This window comes from Eutrigla gurnardus (genome assembly GCF_963514095.1).
Source record: "Eutrigla gurnardus genome assembly, chromosome: 17".
NCBI lineage: Eukaryota > Metazoa > Chordata > Actinopteri > Perciformes > Triglidae > Eutrigla > Eutrigla gurnardus.
In genome coordinates this window covers 1,676,053-1,693,898 of record NC_139928.1, presented here as the reverse complement: position 1 = coordinate 1,693,898, position 17,846 = coordinate 1,676,053, and the positions used below count along the sequence as shown (strand labels likewise).

Below are 17,846 nucleotides of genomic sequence, written 5' to 3'. Positions count from 1 at the left end.
GTACCGTGGGGGCTCACAGGGGCAAGCAGAGGGGACACCAGCCTCGCCTATTCAGCCTCCCACGTCTCATCCAAATGGCGACGCCTCCATTTCCCGGCCTGGGACGCCAGGACCCCCACCCCCAACTCCGCCAGAGCTCACTCTGAGGCCCCCGTCAGGCCCAGACCCAGCTGAACCACCCCCCTCACCGTCACAGTCCCCTCCTCACGGGGAGAGCAACTCAGCCCCTGGTCCAGGTGCTCCAGCCCAGGAAGGAGGGCGGCCCCGCCGTCAGAGGAGACCCCCGGGGTGTTACAGGGACTTTGAAGACACTCTCTGGGAAGAGGAGTAGTTAGGAGTGAGACCCGAGTTCTTAGAAGGGCAAGAATGCGCCCTGGGCTCACTGGAAGTGATGGCAGTCTGCCCAGATCTTCCTAGTTAGTAAAAGAAATGTTGGACATTAAAAAAAAAAAAAAAAAAAAACATGCACAATTTGAGTTGTTTTATGCTCATGTATTTTTCTGTTCTGTAGTCGCTGTTAGTCTCCTCGAGGGCGAGGATCTTTGTGGTGGGGGGGTAGTGTAGCGACCCTGGTATGTGTACTAGTGAGTGACAGCGCTGTAGTCCAATCACAAGCAGGGTTACTAGGTCCAGCAACATGGGGGCTTGTGATTGGGGGAGGTTGCGCAGTGTGTGTGGGTGTCTTCCTGTGCGAGCTCCGAGTAGGAGTGTGTGAAACGTGGGTGTAGAGCGATACATGTGTGCCTTGTTAAGCTGTTGTAAAGTTTGCGAAGTTCGTGGAATAAAGCCAACCGGCTGTTACACCGGATACCTACCTCCGCTTCTGGTATGATCGCCACAATACCTTCCATTAGATCACTGTAGAACACAGCGGGAATAACTAAATATTCTCCTTATTTATGTGCATAGGCTATATCATCAACGCACATACATACAGCCATTAAGCCATCGTATAATTGTTACTTATCCTCGTTTTTAAACCACCAGAGCGCAGAGGAAATGCGCTATAATGAAAAAAAGCTTGTGCACGCTCAGTCGTGGAGCGTGGAGAGCGCAAATTTATCGATGACCCCGAGCCACGGCCCCCTGCCCGACTGGAGGGGTATCAACAGGGCGCAAGAATCCGTGAGGATGTTATGCGTTTGTAATATAAGGAAGACAACAATCAATGTTCATTGTAAACGTATTATTTTATTTATCACAGTGCGCGTTTGTCGTAGCTCATCTGCAACGTTGTTGATGGCGGCAACTTCAGCGAGACACAATCACCGCCAGGACGGCAGGACGGCATCAGTGAGCACCCGACCGCTTGATGTGCCATGCGTCTGGGGTGCGCTGCTGCTTTGCGCCCGGACGCTGTGCCGAGGGCCCGTCACCGTCACCCTCCTCACATCACCCTCCTCACCGTCACCCTCCTCTACGCCACACGCTGCAGACTCTGGAAGGACAAAAACTATTTAACGTTTTGTTTTATATACAATAACAGTTTAAAATCTGTTCACCCTTATACCTCTGGTCTCAGTCGCATCTCTGTCTCCCTCCTTTTTGATGTCAAAGTCACATCAAAATCAAACTTCCTCAAATACTCAAGCGATACATTAAATCCATGTTAGGAGCGGAAAGATGTCATTTACCTTCAGATCACCGTCCGCTCCGTCCCACTGACGCCGTTGACTGCAGCAGCAATGTGTTGCCACTCGCACTGCGTCTTTTTATTCGTGATCCCGCTGCTGTGGCCACTAAATTAAATTATTGTCCGGGCCTCCACCTCCCCAACAAGTGTCTCTATCTCCGTTTCTTTGCTTTTTTCTGACCTGTCGCCATGATTCACCACACGGAAACGATTGCATGCCGGCTCATTAACATAGTAAAATGTGGGCGTGTACAGGGCGGGATTCAGGTACGCACACTTGTAGGTGATCCTGTGATTTATAAAGGGAACATTGCGTACAGCTTGCGCACAGTTTTATAAATCAGATTTTTTTTTGGCGCACGCAAACTTTAGCTTTTGGGCGTACGTACACTTTTAGTAAGGATCCTACGCACAGTTTTATAAATGAGGCCCCTGGGGAGCAGCGGAAGCTAGTTGTGCCAGCGTTCACTCTCTTGATTTCCCTTGTCAAAATGAACAGTGTGTCATGCCTGCAAGCCAAATCTTCCTAGAGTTTCAACCAATGTCCACGTCCGTGTCATCATTTAGCAGATGTACAAAAGGTATCCATGGGTAGTTTGGCTTCAGTCTGTATTACCAGATTTCGAATGATGTTCCCCCAAAATACCAAAACACCATGATACTCCCACACAACATGCATGAAAGAGCCCACTTTTCCCTGCGGGCAGAATGAACAATTAGGGTTGTTATAAATATTTAAAGGTCCCATATTATCCTGTTTTTCATCAATTTCACACAGCTGTCAGAGGTCCAACAACACTGTTTTCGATATGCATTGCCCCATCCGTGGTCCTGAATTTCAGCTGACTAAAAATTGCTCAAATTAGCTCTCCTGAGAACAGGCTGTTTCTGTGTCTGCACCTTTAAATGCTAATTTAGGAGACCAGACCTGGGCCCTCATTTATAAAGCTTGCGTACGCACAAAACGGGGCTGGAAACGTGCATACGCCACTTTCCACGCAAATGTTGTGATCTATAAAAACCAAACTTGACGGGAAAGTGTGCGTACCCGTAAGCAAACTCTGAGGCATGCGTACCGGTACGCACATTCTGGAGACTGGAAGGGAATCAGCAGTAAACCTGAGAAGAACTATATATTTTTGATGACTCGCACACATTTAATTACACTCCATATCATACGTTAGATCTGCGTTATCATGATGAACTCCAGCAATGTTTTTGACGCTATTAATGAGTGATATTATTTTTCATATTAACACTGTAGGAGCCATGAAATGTATTTTTCTTATGGGTAATTGGGCTGTGGGTGTGTGAGGGAGGCGTGTACCAGTGTTCGGGAATCTACTAATCAGCCTCACCTGTGTAGCCTACGAAATGTTTGTCAGTGGTGTAGGGTGAGCTCAGGGAAGGCACACTTTCTGTTTACCGCAAACACAAACGCAAACGCAAACGCAACAACGATACAATGTAACATTCTGGACTGACTGTTTGCTACCACCAAAGAGAGTAAAAGAAAGAAGAGAGAAAATAAAGTGGTGAATATAATCAGAAGTCGTCGTGGATTTTGTGTGGCGTGTAACGATAGTGGACCCTTGTTCCTTTGCTTAGCCTACCGCGGCTTTGAAAAAGTAGATGGACTTTATTGCCGCAATATTTGTAAACAGAAAAGCCAACTATCTGAAGAGGATTCACGGAAGATTGGTCTACATTTGGTCGCTATTCTTCGTGGAATATCCTGAATGCTTCATGCCTGGAAGGAAGAGAATGGAGCTACGCGATTGGCTATAGCCTACACACGGTCGGCACCTTTGATTCATTCAAGCCCAGCTCGCATCTGCTACGCCGACAACAGGAAGACGGCGTTTCATTCATTCATCAGTCTCTCCGCTGGAAACGAGGTACCACATACGCTCGCAGTCAGACTGATACTGAACTGGTTAAAAAAGGTGGCTGTGGAAATGAATACACGATAATTGGATAAGATCATTCACAATTGAAAATGGAGTCTGAAACCTCAGAATTGGGCCCTACAAAGGGTCTCGATCAAAATGAATTGTCAGAGAGAAGACAAATTAAGCTGACGGCCAAGGCATTGGTTCTCAAAATTGAAGGCCTTCAAAAGGATCGCCAAGCAAAAGTTAACAAACTTAAAGGCGTCATGAAAGTGATGAAAGAGCTGATGCAAATTCAAAGTGGAGATAATGTTCTGAGTGTCCAGTCTCATCTCAAAAATGTGCATGCATTGTTTAATGATGCAACAAAGCTTCACAATGTTGTGATTCCAATGCTCCCTGAAGAGGAGCAGGAGAAACAAAATGCTTGGTTCACAAGTGTACACAATCACTATGTTGCATGTGTTGAAAATGTGGAAAAATGGCTCTCTGATGTAATTGGCCAGGCTGGTCAGGTTGAAAACTCGGAACAAAATGATCCTCTTGTTTCATCTAAGCCACACCTCCTGGATGCGGTGGGAGACAATAAAACACCACATGCTACAGAAAGCGCTCAAAATGATGTCACTAAAAACATTCCGAATGATGTCACTGAAAACATTCAGAATGGTGCTGGCCTGACGGAGGATGATGTGGGAAACATTGATGTGACATTGAACGCTACATTGGGGGTGGACGATGACATTAGACCGAATGACAGCATTTCTAATGCTCCTAGAGCATCACAGAAAAGGAGCTCAACTGGAACCAATCAAACTAGAACTACTGGTTCATCCACTCGCTCATCACGCATCAAGGTCGAGGCGGAGATGGCTGCGCTCATTGCCCGCCAAAGGATGTTGAAAGACAAACATGCCTTGGAAGAAGAGGAGGCAGAGCAAGAGGAACTGCTCAGAAGGAAAAAGGAGCAGCTCAGACAACGAAAAGAGCAGCTTGATTTGAATATAGAAATTGCTGCATCAGAAGCTAAATTAAATGTGCTCCGAGACTCTGGAGGCTCTCATGCGTCTTGCGCGGGAAGGAGTGAAGCAAATGGAATGAATTCCTATCTGGAAGAAGGAATAACCCAACTAGGAAAATTGAATTGGAATGCTGAGACGTTTGTTCCTGTGGCAGCAGCAGAGCAGCAATCTTGGCATGGTGCAGAGGAACAATATTCTCATTTGTTGGATGCTAGGCCCAAAGTGAAGGTGTCATATCCAAAGGAAACGCTGTCCAGCCAGTTGCCTGAGATTGATCCTCGCGCTATGTTGGCTAGCCAGCCGCCACCACTGAAGCCAAGTGCGGCGCTGCATCCTCGATCTGCACTGTCTAGGCAGCCGCCATCATGGGAGCCAAGCACGGTGACGCACACTCGTTCCGCACTGCCTAGGCAGCCTCCAGTGTTGGGACATGCTATGGAGCTGCATCCACAAGCTACGCAGTCGAGCCAGTTGCAGCCCAAGTCGTTGCACCACAAAATGCAGAACCATCAGGCATATCCACAGTTCCAAGCAGAGCCATCCCAACCTGCACCTTCAATACAGATTCGTGCTGACTCTGATCCCTTGCTATCGGTCCTGTACAAACAAAACGAAATTACATCTATGTTGGTAGAGCAGCAATCTCTCTCATCCCTTCCTAAATGAGAAATTCAAATCTTTGATGGAGACCCGATACAGTTTCAAACATTCATACGGGCCTTTGAATACAACATTGAACAAAGAACTCGCAGTGCCAAGGATTGCCTGTACTTCCTCGAACAACACACTAGAGGCCAGCCTCGGGAGTTGGTTAGAGGCTGTGAGCACATGTGTCATGAGGAAGGATATGTCAAGGCCAAGTCATTGCTTCAAGAACACTTCGGCAATCCTCTGAAGATCGCATCTGCCTATATGGAGAAAGCCTTCACATGGCCAGCTTTAAAAGGCGAAGATGTGAAAGCTTTACGAGCATACAGCATCTTCCTACGACAATGTTGTAATGCTCTTGGAGGAGTCCATTTCAGCCATGAGCTTGATGCCCCTACAAACATGCAGATGGTTGTTAGGAAGCTGCCCTATAAGCTCAAGGAAAGATGGAGAGAGGTTGCCTGTAATGTCCAAGAACGGTCTAACCGCAGAGCTGTCTTTCAGGACATTGTTGAGTTTGTCGAAAGGCAAGTCAAAATTGCAAGTGACCCTCTATTTGGAGACCTGAATGATATTCCAACTACAGGAAAAAAGGATGCAAAACATGCTAAATCCCAACCATATTTAAAGGCTAGAGGGAGTAGCTTTGCAACTACTGTCACCCCTATGGAAAAAGGGACAAGGCATGAAGAGAAAACGGCTGATGGAGCTAAAAAGAAGTTTTCACCTGCTGGAAAGAACTGCTTGTTTTGTGGAGCAGGACACGGTTTAGATCTGTGTCTTCTATTTGATGGGAGGTCACACAGTGAAAAAATGTCCTTCATGAAGGAAAAGAGGGTGTGCTACGGCTGTTTGTGTATTGGACACAGAAGTAAGGATTGCAAAAACCGTCTTTTCTGTAAGGTTTGCAATCTGAGGCATCCCTCCATGTTGCATATCCGCTCCAAAGGAACTGAAACTGGTTCAGTGCAATCAAAGGATGTACAAGCAAACAAAAAAGAAGCAAAACCAGTAGGTGATGGTGCTTTGATCTCTGTACAAACCAGTGGACTTACTGGGGTCGGAGAGCGTGATTGTACACTTTCCATACTACCTGTTCAAGTGAAGTCTGCAAAGGGAAGTGAAACAGTCATCACTTATGCCTTTCTTGATCCTGGGAGCTCTGCTTCATTCTGTACTGAAGGGCTAATGAATAGGCTGAATCTCACTGGGAGAAAGACTGGCATCCTACTCCGGACAATGGGTCAAGAGAAGGTCGTTGGCAGCCACATTGTGACAGACTTGGAGGTGGCTGGACTAGGAACAGACGGTTTCTGTAAACTTCCTGAGATCTTCACACAAAAAAGCATGCCTGTTCATCAAGGCAACATTCCTAGACAGGAAGACCTTCTGAAATGGCCGCACCTAAGAGGAGTGAAGATCAGTGGGATCGACTCGGAGGTGGATCTGCTCATCGGGACCAATGTTCCTAGAGCCCTGGAGCCATGGGAAGTTGTCAGAAGTGCAGATGGAGGCCCCTATGCAGTAAAGACCATGTTGGGATGGACAGTGAATGGTCCACTGAGAGGAGACTGTATTACTGACTCTGCCAGTGGAGAACAAAGGGTCTGTGTCAATAGGATCTCGGTTGCCACGCTTGAAGAGCTGTGGAGGCAGCAGACAAAAGCGGACTTCCCTGAATGTGTCCAGGACAAGCTTCAAGGGCTGTCTAGGGAAGATTGCCACTTCATGAAGTCCGTTACCGAGTCAGCTGAGTTAGCTGATGGGCATTACAGCATCGGCTTGCCTTTGAGAAGAAGCAATGTCAAAATGCCCAACAACAGGAATGTTGCAGTTCAACGCACTTTGAGTCTCAAAAGAAGGTTCATGAAGGACCGTTCGTTCCACGCTGACTACACCAACTTTATGAGCAACGTCATCTCAAAGGGCTATGCTGAGAGGGTACTCGACGAGGATCTGGACCGTTGTGATGGGAGGGTTTGGTACATCCCACATCACGGGGTGTACCACCCACAGAAGAAGAAGTTAAGGGTTGTCTTTGACTGTGCGGCAACATTTCAGGGAACCTCTCTAAATGCCCAGCTTCTTCAAGGCCCAGATCTCACTAGCTCGCTGGTTGGTGTCATAAGCAGATTTCGGAAAGAGCCTGTCGTACTCATGGCAGATACCACAGCTATGTTCCACCAGGTCAGGGTACCAAGTTCAGACTCAGACTTGCTACGATTCCTCTGGTGGCCCAAAGGAGACCACAGTCAGGATCTGTTGGAGTATAAAATGGTTGTCCATCTGTTTGGGGCTACATCTTCTCCAAGCTGTGCAAGTTTTGCCTTGCGAAAGTGTGCAGAAGACAACCAGACCCACTTCAGTCAAAGGGCTGTTGACACTGTTCTTCATAATTTTTATGTGGATGATTGCCTTGTGTCGGTCGCCACTGAAGAGGAGGCAGTGTCGCTTTACCACGAACTCTGTGCTCTTTGTGCTAAAGGAGGCTTTCAGCTAACGAAGTGGAGTAGCAATTGTCGCAACGTGCTTGCTGCCATACCTCAAGCAGAAAGGTCCCTGGAAGTTAAAGATCTGGACCTAGATAATGATGCTTTGCCAGTGGAGAGGGCTTTAGGTGTCCAGTGGTGCATCCAATCAGACTCATTCAAGTTCAAAGTCAAACCCAAGGACAGGCCTCTGACAAGGAGAGGGATCTTATCTGTCACCAGCTCAATCTATGACCCCTTGGGATTCTTGTCACCCATCGTCCTTGCTGCAAAAAGAATCCTTCAGAGTTTGTGCAGAAGTCAACTGGGTTGGGACGATGCTCTGCCGGTCACTGTTGCCCAAGAGTGGACTGCATGGCTAGAGGAGCTTCATCAGCTGGAGAAGTTGAAGGTTGAAAGGTGTTTCAAATCTCCTGACTTTGGAGAGGTTTCTTCTTCCCAGCTTCACCACTTCGCAGATGCGAGTGAGGAAGGATATGGCACGGTGACTTACCTGTTGCAGTATAACATCAAGGGGCAGGCCCACTGCGCTTTTGTGATGGGGAAGTCACGTGTGGCTCCGTTAAAGTCCATAACAATCCCTCGCATGGAACTGACAGCTGCAGTGGTCGCGAGTAGAATGGATAAGCTGTGGAAAAGGGAGTTGCAGATGCCACTACGAGAGTCTGTCTTTTGGACAGACAGTACATCTGTATTGAAGTATATCAACAACCAGACTTCAAGGTTCAAGATCTTTGTGGCAAACCGCGTGGCAGAGATACTCACATTGTCAAGTTCATCTCAATGGAGGTATGTGAACACGTCAAGTAACCCTGCAGACTTGGCTTCAAGGGGAGCTAAGGTTAACACTTTCTTGAGAGCTAAGGCTTGGGTGCTAGGACCCGCATTTCTCATCGAACCTGAGGTGAAGTGGCCAGTGAACATCGACATTTCTGGGAAACTCTCTTCAGAAGACCCTGAGATCAAGGCAGCGGTGTCTGTGAATGCCATCCAAGTTGAAGAGGCTGACTCACTTATGCGCTTCATCAGTCACTTCTCCTCTTGGACTCGTTTGAAAAGGATGGTTGGTTGGCTGCTGAGGTTCAAGAGGCTGCTACTGCGTCTTGGACAAAAGCGGACACAGTTAAAGGAAACTCTCGCTCAGTCTGGCCTGGATGGGGAGCAGCTTGGAATGAGGCTTCAGGAGGAGATGCAGAACATCAAGGCGCAGGTTGCAGGAGGTCTTCTTTCGGTTGAAGAGTTTGATGAGGCAGAAAGGGCGATTATTCACTTTTGTCAAATGAAGAACTTTCCTGATGAGATAGCCCGTCTGCGGAAAGGGGAAAATGTGAAGAAAACCAGTTGCCTCTACAGGCTTGACCCGATTCTTGATGATGGTGTGCTTCGAGTTGGAGGTAGGCTTGGCCGTGCAGCCATGCCAGAAGAAGCTAAACATCCTGCCCTATTGGCCAAAGACCTCCACATTTCTACACTCGTTCTCCGGCACATACATCAAGCCACAGGACACAGTGGGCGTAATTACATGTTATCACAGTTTCGCCAGAGATATTGGATCCCAGGCGCATGCGTGGCCATAAGGAAAATCCTGTCGAGGTGCGTTGTTTGTCGTAAACTGAATGCAGCACCGGGAAACCAACATATGACAGATCTCCCTCTTGACAGGGTTTCTCCTGATGAGCCTCCTTTTACTCGAACTGGAGTGGATTGCTTCGGGCCTTTTGGAATAAAGCGGGGGCGATGCATAATCAAGAGGTATGGAGTCATCTTCACGTGCCTGGCTGTGAGAGCTGTACATCTGGAGGTGCTGTCATCATTGGACACCGATTCCTTCGTTCATGCCCTCAGACGCTTCGTGGCAAGGCGCGGTCAAGTATTGGAGTTGCGCTCAGACAACGGCACAAACTTTGTTGGTGCTGAACGCGAGTTGAGAGAAGCGATCGGAAGTTGGAATCACATGCAGATCAGCAACGAACTTCTCCGGAAAAACATCAACTGGATCTTCAATCCCCCCACTGGATCTCATCACGGTGGTGTGTGGGAGAGACTAATACGGTCTGTGCGAAGAGTGCTGAATTCCATCTTGAAAACACAAAACCTTGACGAAGAAGGTCTTCAAACTGTTTTCTGTGAGGTTGAGGCCATAATCAACGGCCGTCCCATAACCAAAGCCTCCACTGACCAGAACGATTTAGAAGCGCTGACACCCAACCATCTCTTGCTCCTTAAGTCCAAACCTTCATTACCACCAGGAGTGTTTCAGAAAGAGGATGTATATGCTCGTCGACGCTGGAGACAAGTTCAATATATGTCCGACTTGTTCTGGAGGCGCTGGGTCAGGGAGTACTTGCCTCTACTTCAAGAGCGTCAAAAGTGGCAGAGCACCAAGCGGAACTTTGTCCCCGGAGACCTTGTAATCATACTGGATGACTCTGCTCCACAGAACTCGTGGCTCACTGGAAGAGTCACCGAAGCTGATCAGGATGAAAAGGGACATGTTCGGCGGATTTGCATCATGACAAAAACAGGGTTCCTGGACAGGCCAATCACAAAGGTCTGTCTTCTTCAGGAAGCGGAAGATCCATGAAGATTTGTATTCTCTGACTGAGTTCCTTGCTACCTCCTCGTGGATTATGGTTTTTCGCAAGTTCCTTGTGGATTATGGTTTTTCGCAAGTTCCTTGTGGATTATGGTTTTTCGCAAGCTCCTCGTGGATTATGGTTTTTCGCAAGTTCCTTGTGGATTATGGTTTTTCGCAAGTTCCTTGTGGATTATAACCTTTTTATTTTTTGGCTGGACTGCTTTTCATTAACTCTTGACATGAACATGATTACTGGTCACATAGTGTTGATTCCATGTGGCTATGGTTAAAAAAAAAAAAAAAAATCTGTTATTGTTCTATTGCTGTGTTATGGGTATAGGATGTTATGAATTTCCTCTGCCGAAGTTTGTCTCCTACATGTTCAGTCATTTATAATTACGGTCTTCTCGTAATTAGGGGCCGGAATGTAGGAGCCATGAAATGTATTTTTCTTATGGGTAATTGGGCTGTGGGTGTGTGAGGGAGGCGTGTACCAGTGTTCGGGAATCTACTAATCAGCCTCACCTGTGTAGCCTACGAAATGTTTGTCAGTGGTGTAGGGTGAGCTCAGGGAAGGCACACTTTCTGTTTACCGCAAACACAAACGCAAACGCAAACGCAACAACGATACAATGTAACATTCTGGACTGACTGTTTGCTACCACCAAAGAGAGTAAAAGAAAGAAGAGAGAAAATAAAGTGGTGAATATAATCAGAAGTTGTCGTGGATTTTGTGTGGCGTGTAACGATAGTGGACCCTTGTTCCTTTGCTTAGCCTACCGCGGCTTTGAAAAAGTAGATGGACTTTATTGCCGCAATAAACACCTTCTTTTAAAATCTGACTTGTATCTTAAATCAAAATCATTTTGAAATATTGAATCAGCGCTGTCACCGCAGGAGGAGGAGACGGCCCAAATGCATGTAATACATACAATAAATATCCTCCATTAGATCACTGCAGAACACAGCGGGAATAACTAAATATTCTCCTTATTTATGTGCATATATCATCAACGCACATAAATACAGCCATTAAGCCATCGTATACTTGTTACACTTTATCCTCGTTTTTAAACCACCTCAGGAGGCAGAATCTACCACCCGGCAAAGGTGGTAGAGAGCCCAGCATGATGAGCCCGAGCCACGGCCCCGTGCCCGACTGGAGGGGTATCAACAGGGCGCAAGAATCTGTGAGGATGTTATGCGTTTGTAAGATAAGGAAGACAACAATCAATGTTCATTGTAAACGTATTATTTTATTAATCACAGTGCGCGTTTGCCATAGCTCATCTGCAACGTTGTTGATGGCGGTGATTGTGTCTCGCTGAAGTTGCAGGACGGCATCAGTGAGCACCCGACCGCTTGATGTGCCATGCGTCCGGGGTGCGCTGCTGCTTTGCGCCGGACCCGGACGCTGTGCCGAGGGCCCGTCACCCTCCTCACCATCACCCCCCTCACCATCACCCTCCTCTACGCCACACGCTGCAGACTCTGGAAGGACAAAAACTATTGAACGTTTTGTTTTATATACAATAAAAGTTTAAAATCTGTTTACCCTTATCCCTGGTCTCAGTCGCGTCTGTGTCTCCCTCCTTTTCGGAGACAATCCCCGTCAAAGTCACATCAAAATCAAACCTCCTCAAATACTCAAGCAATATATCAAATACATATTGGTAAGGGAGCGGAAAGATGTCATTTACCTTCAGATCACCGTCCGCTCCGTCCAGCTGACGCCGTTGACTGCAGCAGCAATGTGTTGCCACTCGCACTGCGTCTTTTTCTGCTGTGACCACTAAATTAAATTATTTTCCGGGCCTTCATCTCCCCAACAAGTGTCTCTTTCTCCGTTTCTGAAAAGTTACGTTTCTTTGCTTTTTCCTGACCTGGCCGTGATTCACCACACGGAAACGATTGCATGCCGGCTCATTAACATAGTAAAATGTGGGCGTGTACAGGGCGGGATTTAGGTACGCACACTTGTAGGTGATCCTGTGATTTATAAAGGGAACATTGTGTCCAGCTTGCGTGCGCACAGTTTTATCAATCTGATTTTTTTTTGGCGCACGCAAACTTTGGCTTTTTGCCGTACGTACACTTTTAGTAAGGATCCTACGCACACTCTTATAAATGAGGGCCCTGGACCGTCGTGCACGGCGCTGTCGGACACGTGCCCCCAGGTTCCGTCCGACCGGAGGCAGCAGTGAAGACGCACCAGAGCGTGTGAGACAGAGGGAGGATTGTCTCCAGCTTCACCCGCACTGGGATTTATTCACGGAGCACCACCACCCAGCACCACAACCGGTAAGTCGGTGTGTTGCGAAACGCCTCCTCTCGGATATCTCCTATCATCAGAGGTAGGGTTGTAAACGATAAACCGATGCGACCGGATATTCGGTTCAACAAGCGAGAGATACGGCTGCATCGGTAGCAGCCTCCTCAATCGATACGAATTATCAATTAATTCCTAGATGAATCGGTTACAGAGTCATGGATCGGGTATCGCAAGACTTTGAAGCGGTTGGCGGCATTACACCAGCGTCTCTAAAACAATGCGAGAGCTGAAGCTGCCCGCGAAACGCCGTAGCTGCCTAGCTTGTATGAGTTATAAACAAGGGACAACACGGAAATATGGAGGAGGTGGAGGTGGAGAGGCGGGCGCAGCACAGGTAGGCGGCTGCGATGCTGCCGTGTGACCGCAGGCACTCCACGACCGCACGTGAGAGATGGATGGCTTTGAATGTCGATCGCTTGTGTCTCAACTTGCGCCACAAGAGGCGGCCGCAGCACGGGTAGCGTCCACGACACTGTCCTGTGACCGCCATCCAACGATTCAGCCAGACTCTTTTTTGGTCCATGTCTAAAAATAAATACATTGACATGTGATTTTGTTGTTCTATTTTTTGGGGGGGGTTTTGCCAGTGCCATACAGCCACAATGTTTGGGGATATGTGGTAATTTACATATTTGAAAAGAAACTATTGTACTGTCACTTTCATAGAATCGGCTTCTTTATTTTATAAAATATCTACAACAAATATTAACCATAGAATCGAATCGTATCGTTCTTACACTGTATGGAATCGATTAGAATCGAATCGGTCTGTAATAAAAGGATATCGTTTTTGAATCAAATCGTAACCTGTGTATCTAGATGCATATCGAACCGTTTATCACAAAGAGATGTGCAACCCTAATCAGAGGAGTTCGGCCTATGCAAATGACTCCCTTCGTTACGTAACAACAGGAGCTGATTCTGAACAGCCTAGGAGTGTTGTTGTACCAGTGGGGAGCTGCAGAGACCATGCTGGAGTCTCTTGTTTTCCTCATTTTGGGAGTTGACAGGCTCAGGGAGGACCAGTTTATAGGTGTAGAGACCATTTTCATAATATGGGACCTTTAAGTAATACTTATTTTGTAAAACATTATTGGTTGAATGACTCGGAATGGCACGTGCTGACCACAGACATGGAGTTGGTGCAGGAAAGCCTGTCGGGTAGCATTTCCTCTTGATTAGTCTTTGTGGTTCCAGTTCATGTCACGTGAAAGAACCCACGCTTCACTGGTGGCCAGTCGAGAGGATGCAGCTTTAAGGACCTTTAAGCTCAACTGTCTGGCTGTTCATCATAGTTGATCAGTCAACCAATCCGTCGTTAGGGGTGGAAGTGATTCATTGGATAATGAAGTAGCTCATTGTGATGCCTCTATAATGGGACTCTTATGGGTCAACATCTACAAAGTCATGTCAGCTGATTATTCAGACAAATGCTGGCTGGAGTTTGACAGAAGCTCCGTTTTCAGTAACCTGAAATGCAACTGTGAACTTGGGAAGTGCACCGGTTGATGCTTGGGGGATTTCGGTTGTGCTGAGGGTGATATAAAGGACTCCACCTCCAGACGTGGTTTCAACACTTCCATCTCACAGTTTATCCTCATAATTATTATTGTCTGGTCTGTAACATTATCCACTCTCAGGCATTGCTGCTGGCACGAGGCTTTGCTCATGTTGTTGTTTGACATAATGAAGTCATGAAAAAAGCAGTGAGCTGATCCTGCTGGGAATGTTTCTGGTGACAGCGCCAATGTCAGCACCAGGACCCACATTACACTGATACTGGACTGGGATCATTGGCTCCTCTCATCATCAACATGCACACTCATATTCCACTATTATTCTGAAGGGTAATTTTCAGATGAAGGCATGTGATTTGTCGATATTATTCAGCTTTTAGCAGCATTATTTGGATGCATTCACTATGAGTCTCTGTGTGTTGGACACCAACCAAGCAGCCAAAGTTATTAAAGCTGAGTAGAGATGTATGGCCAAAAGAGAAGAAGGAGAAACAAGCCTGCTTCTAATCTTCATGAAGGACTTGGATATCACCAGGTTTATGGATATGAACACATAACACCAACCTCTTCAAGAAGGAGGCTGAAGGAATGAAGATGTGTTCACATGGTCTAATAAGTCCACCACCGCTGGACACCTGGGGAAAAAAATGATTTTGAAGCAAAGTAGGTTAATGTGAGAAGCAGCCCCTGCTGTTCCACTTTTCATGTTTTATGTGGTAAGAACATGAACTGGTACGAACATGAACAAAGACAACTAATGTTACGTTAACGGAACATAAACGGCTGCATGTTAATGGGAGTATGATTGGAATATTCATTCTCATCTGCAATGTAAACAATTAGTAGGAATATTTAGTGCATGAAAACACAGCGATAGTCAGACATGCTTCAACTTTTACCAGAGGTTTTTGGTATTGAAATATGGAAACACATTGATGACATTAATGATGTTTCATCAAATCAATTCAAGTCAATTGTATTAATAGTGTCATATCACAACAGAAGTTATCTCAGGATACTTAACACATTGAGCAGGACTAGAACACACTCAAGATTTTCAGAGTAAATACATATACAAAGTCCCAACATCACCAGGAGCAGAGTTACAGCGCCACCTAGTGGAGAGAAAAACTGCCTTAATAGGTTTTAGGCAGAAATTTGGAGCAGACCTGGATCTTGGGTTCCATCTGAATTTGGTGTTGGTAGTAGTATTAGCAGCAGTAGTAGTAATAACAGTAGTAGTAGTATTAACAGTAGTACTAGTATGAATAGTAGTAATAGTATTAACAGTAGTAGGATCAACAGTAGTAGTAGTAGTATCAACAGTAGTAGTATTAATAGTAGTAGTAGTAGTAGTATCAATATGCATAATTAATATACTATGTACATTTTTACATAAGATTGTCTATCTTACCTATGTGGAAAATGTCTTTATTGTTGTGCGTATGTATGTGTATGTTTGAGAGAGTGTCCACTCTACCGGAGTCAAATTCCTTGTATGTGTGCATACTTGGCCAATAAAGCTGATTCTGATTCTGATAGTAGTATTAACAGTAGCAGTAGTATTGTGATGGCCGCAGTAGCAACCCCACACTGAATAACACACAAAGGCTGGTAACTCATCTAGTTTATTTACTTCTTAAGTTTCTGTACATATTCATAAAGAGAATTAACTGGACACAGGTTTTAAGTTTCATACAACACTTTTTATTAGTAGTTTGACAGAATGGTTTCCTTTTGTAGTGCACACATTTAGGTAACTTTTCTTTGTCAATTTTGCTATTCGTTTCAATAGTTGCATTTATTGCATGGAAAGTTAATGATATTCTTTGAGTTACCAGTTCCTGGGAGTTGCAGTGGAGTTCCTCGCTGGCCAGCAAAAGGAGGCCAATCTGTATCAGCTGGCGTTAAATAGTGCTGGCTGCTAAGTGGACTGTACCATGGGCCTCCTGCATGATGGGGAAGTCCCCTGCTTCATGCTTCGATTGTTGCACTGCATTTCAGTGAATATTATTGTTATTATATTAATGATTATTATTTTTCTTCCTTTAAAGACAGGTAGACTAATTAGTTGTAATTTGTGTTTCTTTGTAGTCTTGCTTAAGTGGTTATGTCTCTGTCTCTTCCCCAGTGTGGCCTGATCAGCCACAATGTGAACCCGTATGTCTCAGTTGTTGGTTGTTTTTTAGTCTGCCCTGAGCTAGAGTGTATCTGGTTTAAGTTAAGTTCTGTTTAGTTTACCTATTTTAGAGGCCCAAAACTTTATTCAATATTTTCTTTTATTAAGTATTTTCATTTTTTTTTGTTAATAAAACTTTTTTTTAAAACTACACTGTGCCTTCTCATGCCTGCTAGCTCAGTCCCTGACAAGTATGAATAGTACTACTACTACTGGTACTAGTATTAACAGTAGTAGTAGTATCAGCAGTAGTAGTAGTAGTGGCAGTAGTATTAACAGGAGTAGTTGTATCAACATTAGTAGTAGTATTAACAGTAGTAGTATTAACAGTACGAGTAGGATTAACAGTAGCAGTTGTATCAAAAGTAGTAGTAGTATTAACAGTAACAGTAGTATTCACAGTAGTAGTATTAACAGTAGCAGTAGTATTAACAGTTGGAGTTGGGGAAGTGACGTGTTGTTCGTGAAGGATCCGGCTCTAAGCGCCGATTCTTTATAGCGAATAAAAAAAGCTGACTCCCGCGGCGGAGAGCCGAGTATTCAGGTGGGCAGGGGCGGGACTTTATTTTGATGGGCACACCATGCGGCCAATTACATGTTTGTGAGTGTAGTGGTACAGGTCAGGTACACACAGAGCGTTTAAATGCAAGCGCATCGGGAAAAGTGAAGAAATGATCATAATCCGAAAAAAGAAGCAGCATATGGCTGCATTTCAATGATATTGGAGACTGCAAAAGTGAGTGCAGAATTTGTGAATAAAAATGCAGATTCAAATTCTATTTCCGGTCTGGGGCGCAAAGATCTGTTCACTCTCGTTGAAATGCGCAGTTTACTCTTCAATACAAGAGATGGGAGACTGCAGGGTGCAGGTTGTCAGCACCGGAGCTGTTGTTTACACCACCATCCCACAGGTGGCAGCAGAGAGCAAACGGTTCTTTCATTGACCTTCCTTGTTGGACGGTAAGTGGGATACTTGACATACGTTGAAAATGACACTGTACTCTGTTATGTCTGCAAAAACGCAATAAAAAAGATTTGGGGAAAAAACAACTAAGCTAACTAGCCAGTCATCCATCTCCAGAGCTGTCCTCTCAATTCCTGGTGAGCTGGGATATCACTTTAAGGCCCCACTGATGTTTCTGTCATTGGCATAAAAACTAACACCTATCACCATTTTCTTTTTTAATCAAATAACCACTGAAAACAGTCTATTGTCCGTTATAAACCTGTGCTTTAACTATTTCTTGACAAAGTTGTTGTTGCTCATTAACAGTTCCACCACGCAACTCCCCCTAAATCCACAAATGGTCAATGTTCCATTTCTGTAAAAATATGTTGTACGTGTTTCTTTCACTTCAGACAAAGCCAGGCTAGATGTTCCCCCTGCTTCCAGTCTAAGCTAGGCTAAACACATCCTGACTCCAGCTCATAGACCTGAGAATGATCCGTGGATATTTATAGATTTCATATTGGACAATATTTTGTGCATTTCCCAAAATGTCTAACTGCTTAGACATATGGTGCTTGTGTATGAAGGTTGCATGTACGTAAACGCA

The 17,846-nt window shown here is 45.5% G+C and overlaps 1 long non-coding RNA gene across 1 annotated transcript in view; it reads right to left on the bottom strand.

Annotated features, from left to right (window-relative positions):
• Positions 1-1,375: 1,375 nt before the first annotated feature.
• LOC311027570 overlaps positions 1,376-17,846 on the bottom strand; it is a 244,942-nt gene continuing 228,471 nt past the window's right edge. The window contains exons 2-3 of the long non-coding RNA XR_014598613.1: positions 1,646-1,696; positions 1,376-1,438 (exon numbers count right to left, since the gene is read on the bottom strand). This is a non-coding gene — a long non-coding RNA (uncharacterized lncRNA). The remainder of the gene's footprint in view (positions 1,439-1,645; positions 1,697-17,846) is intronic.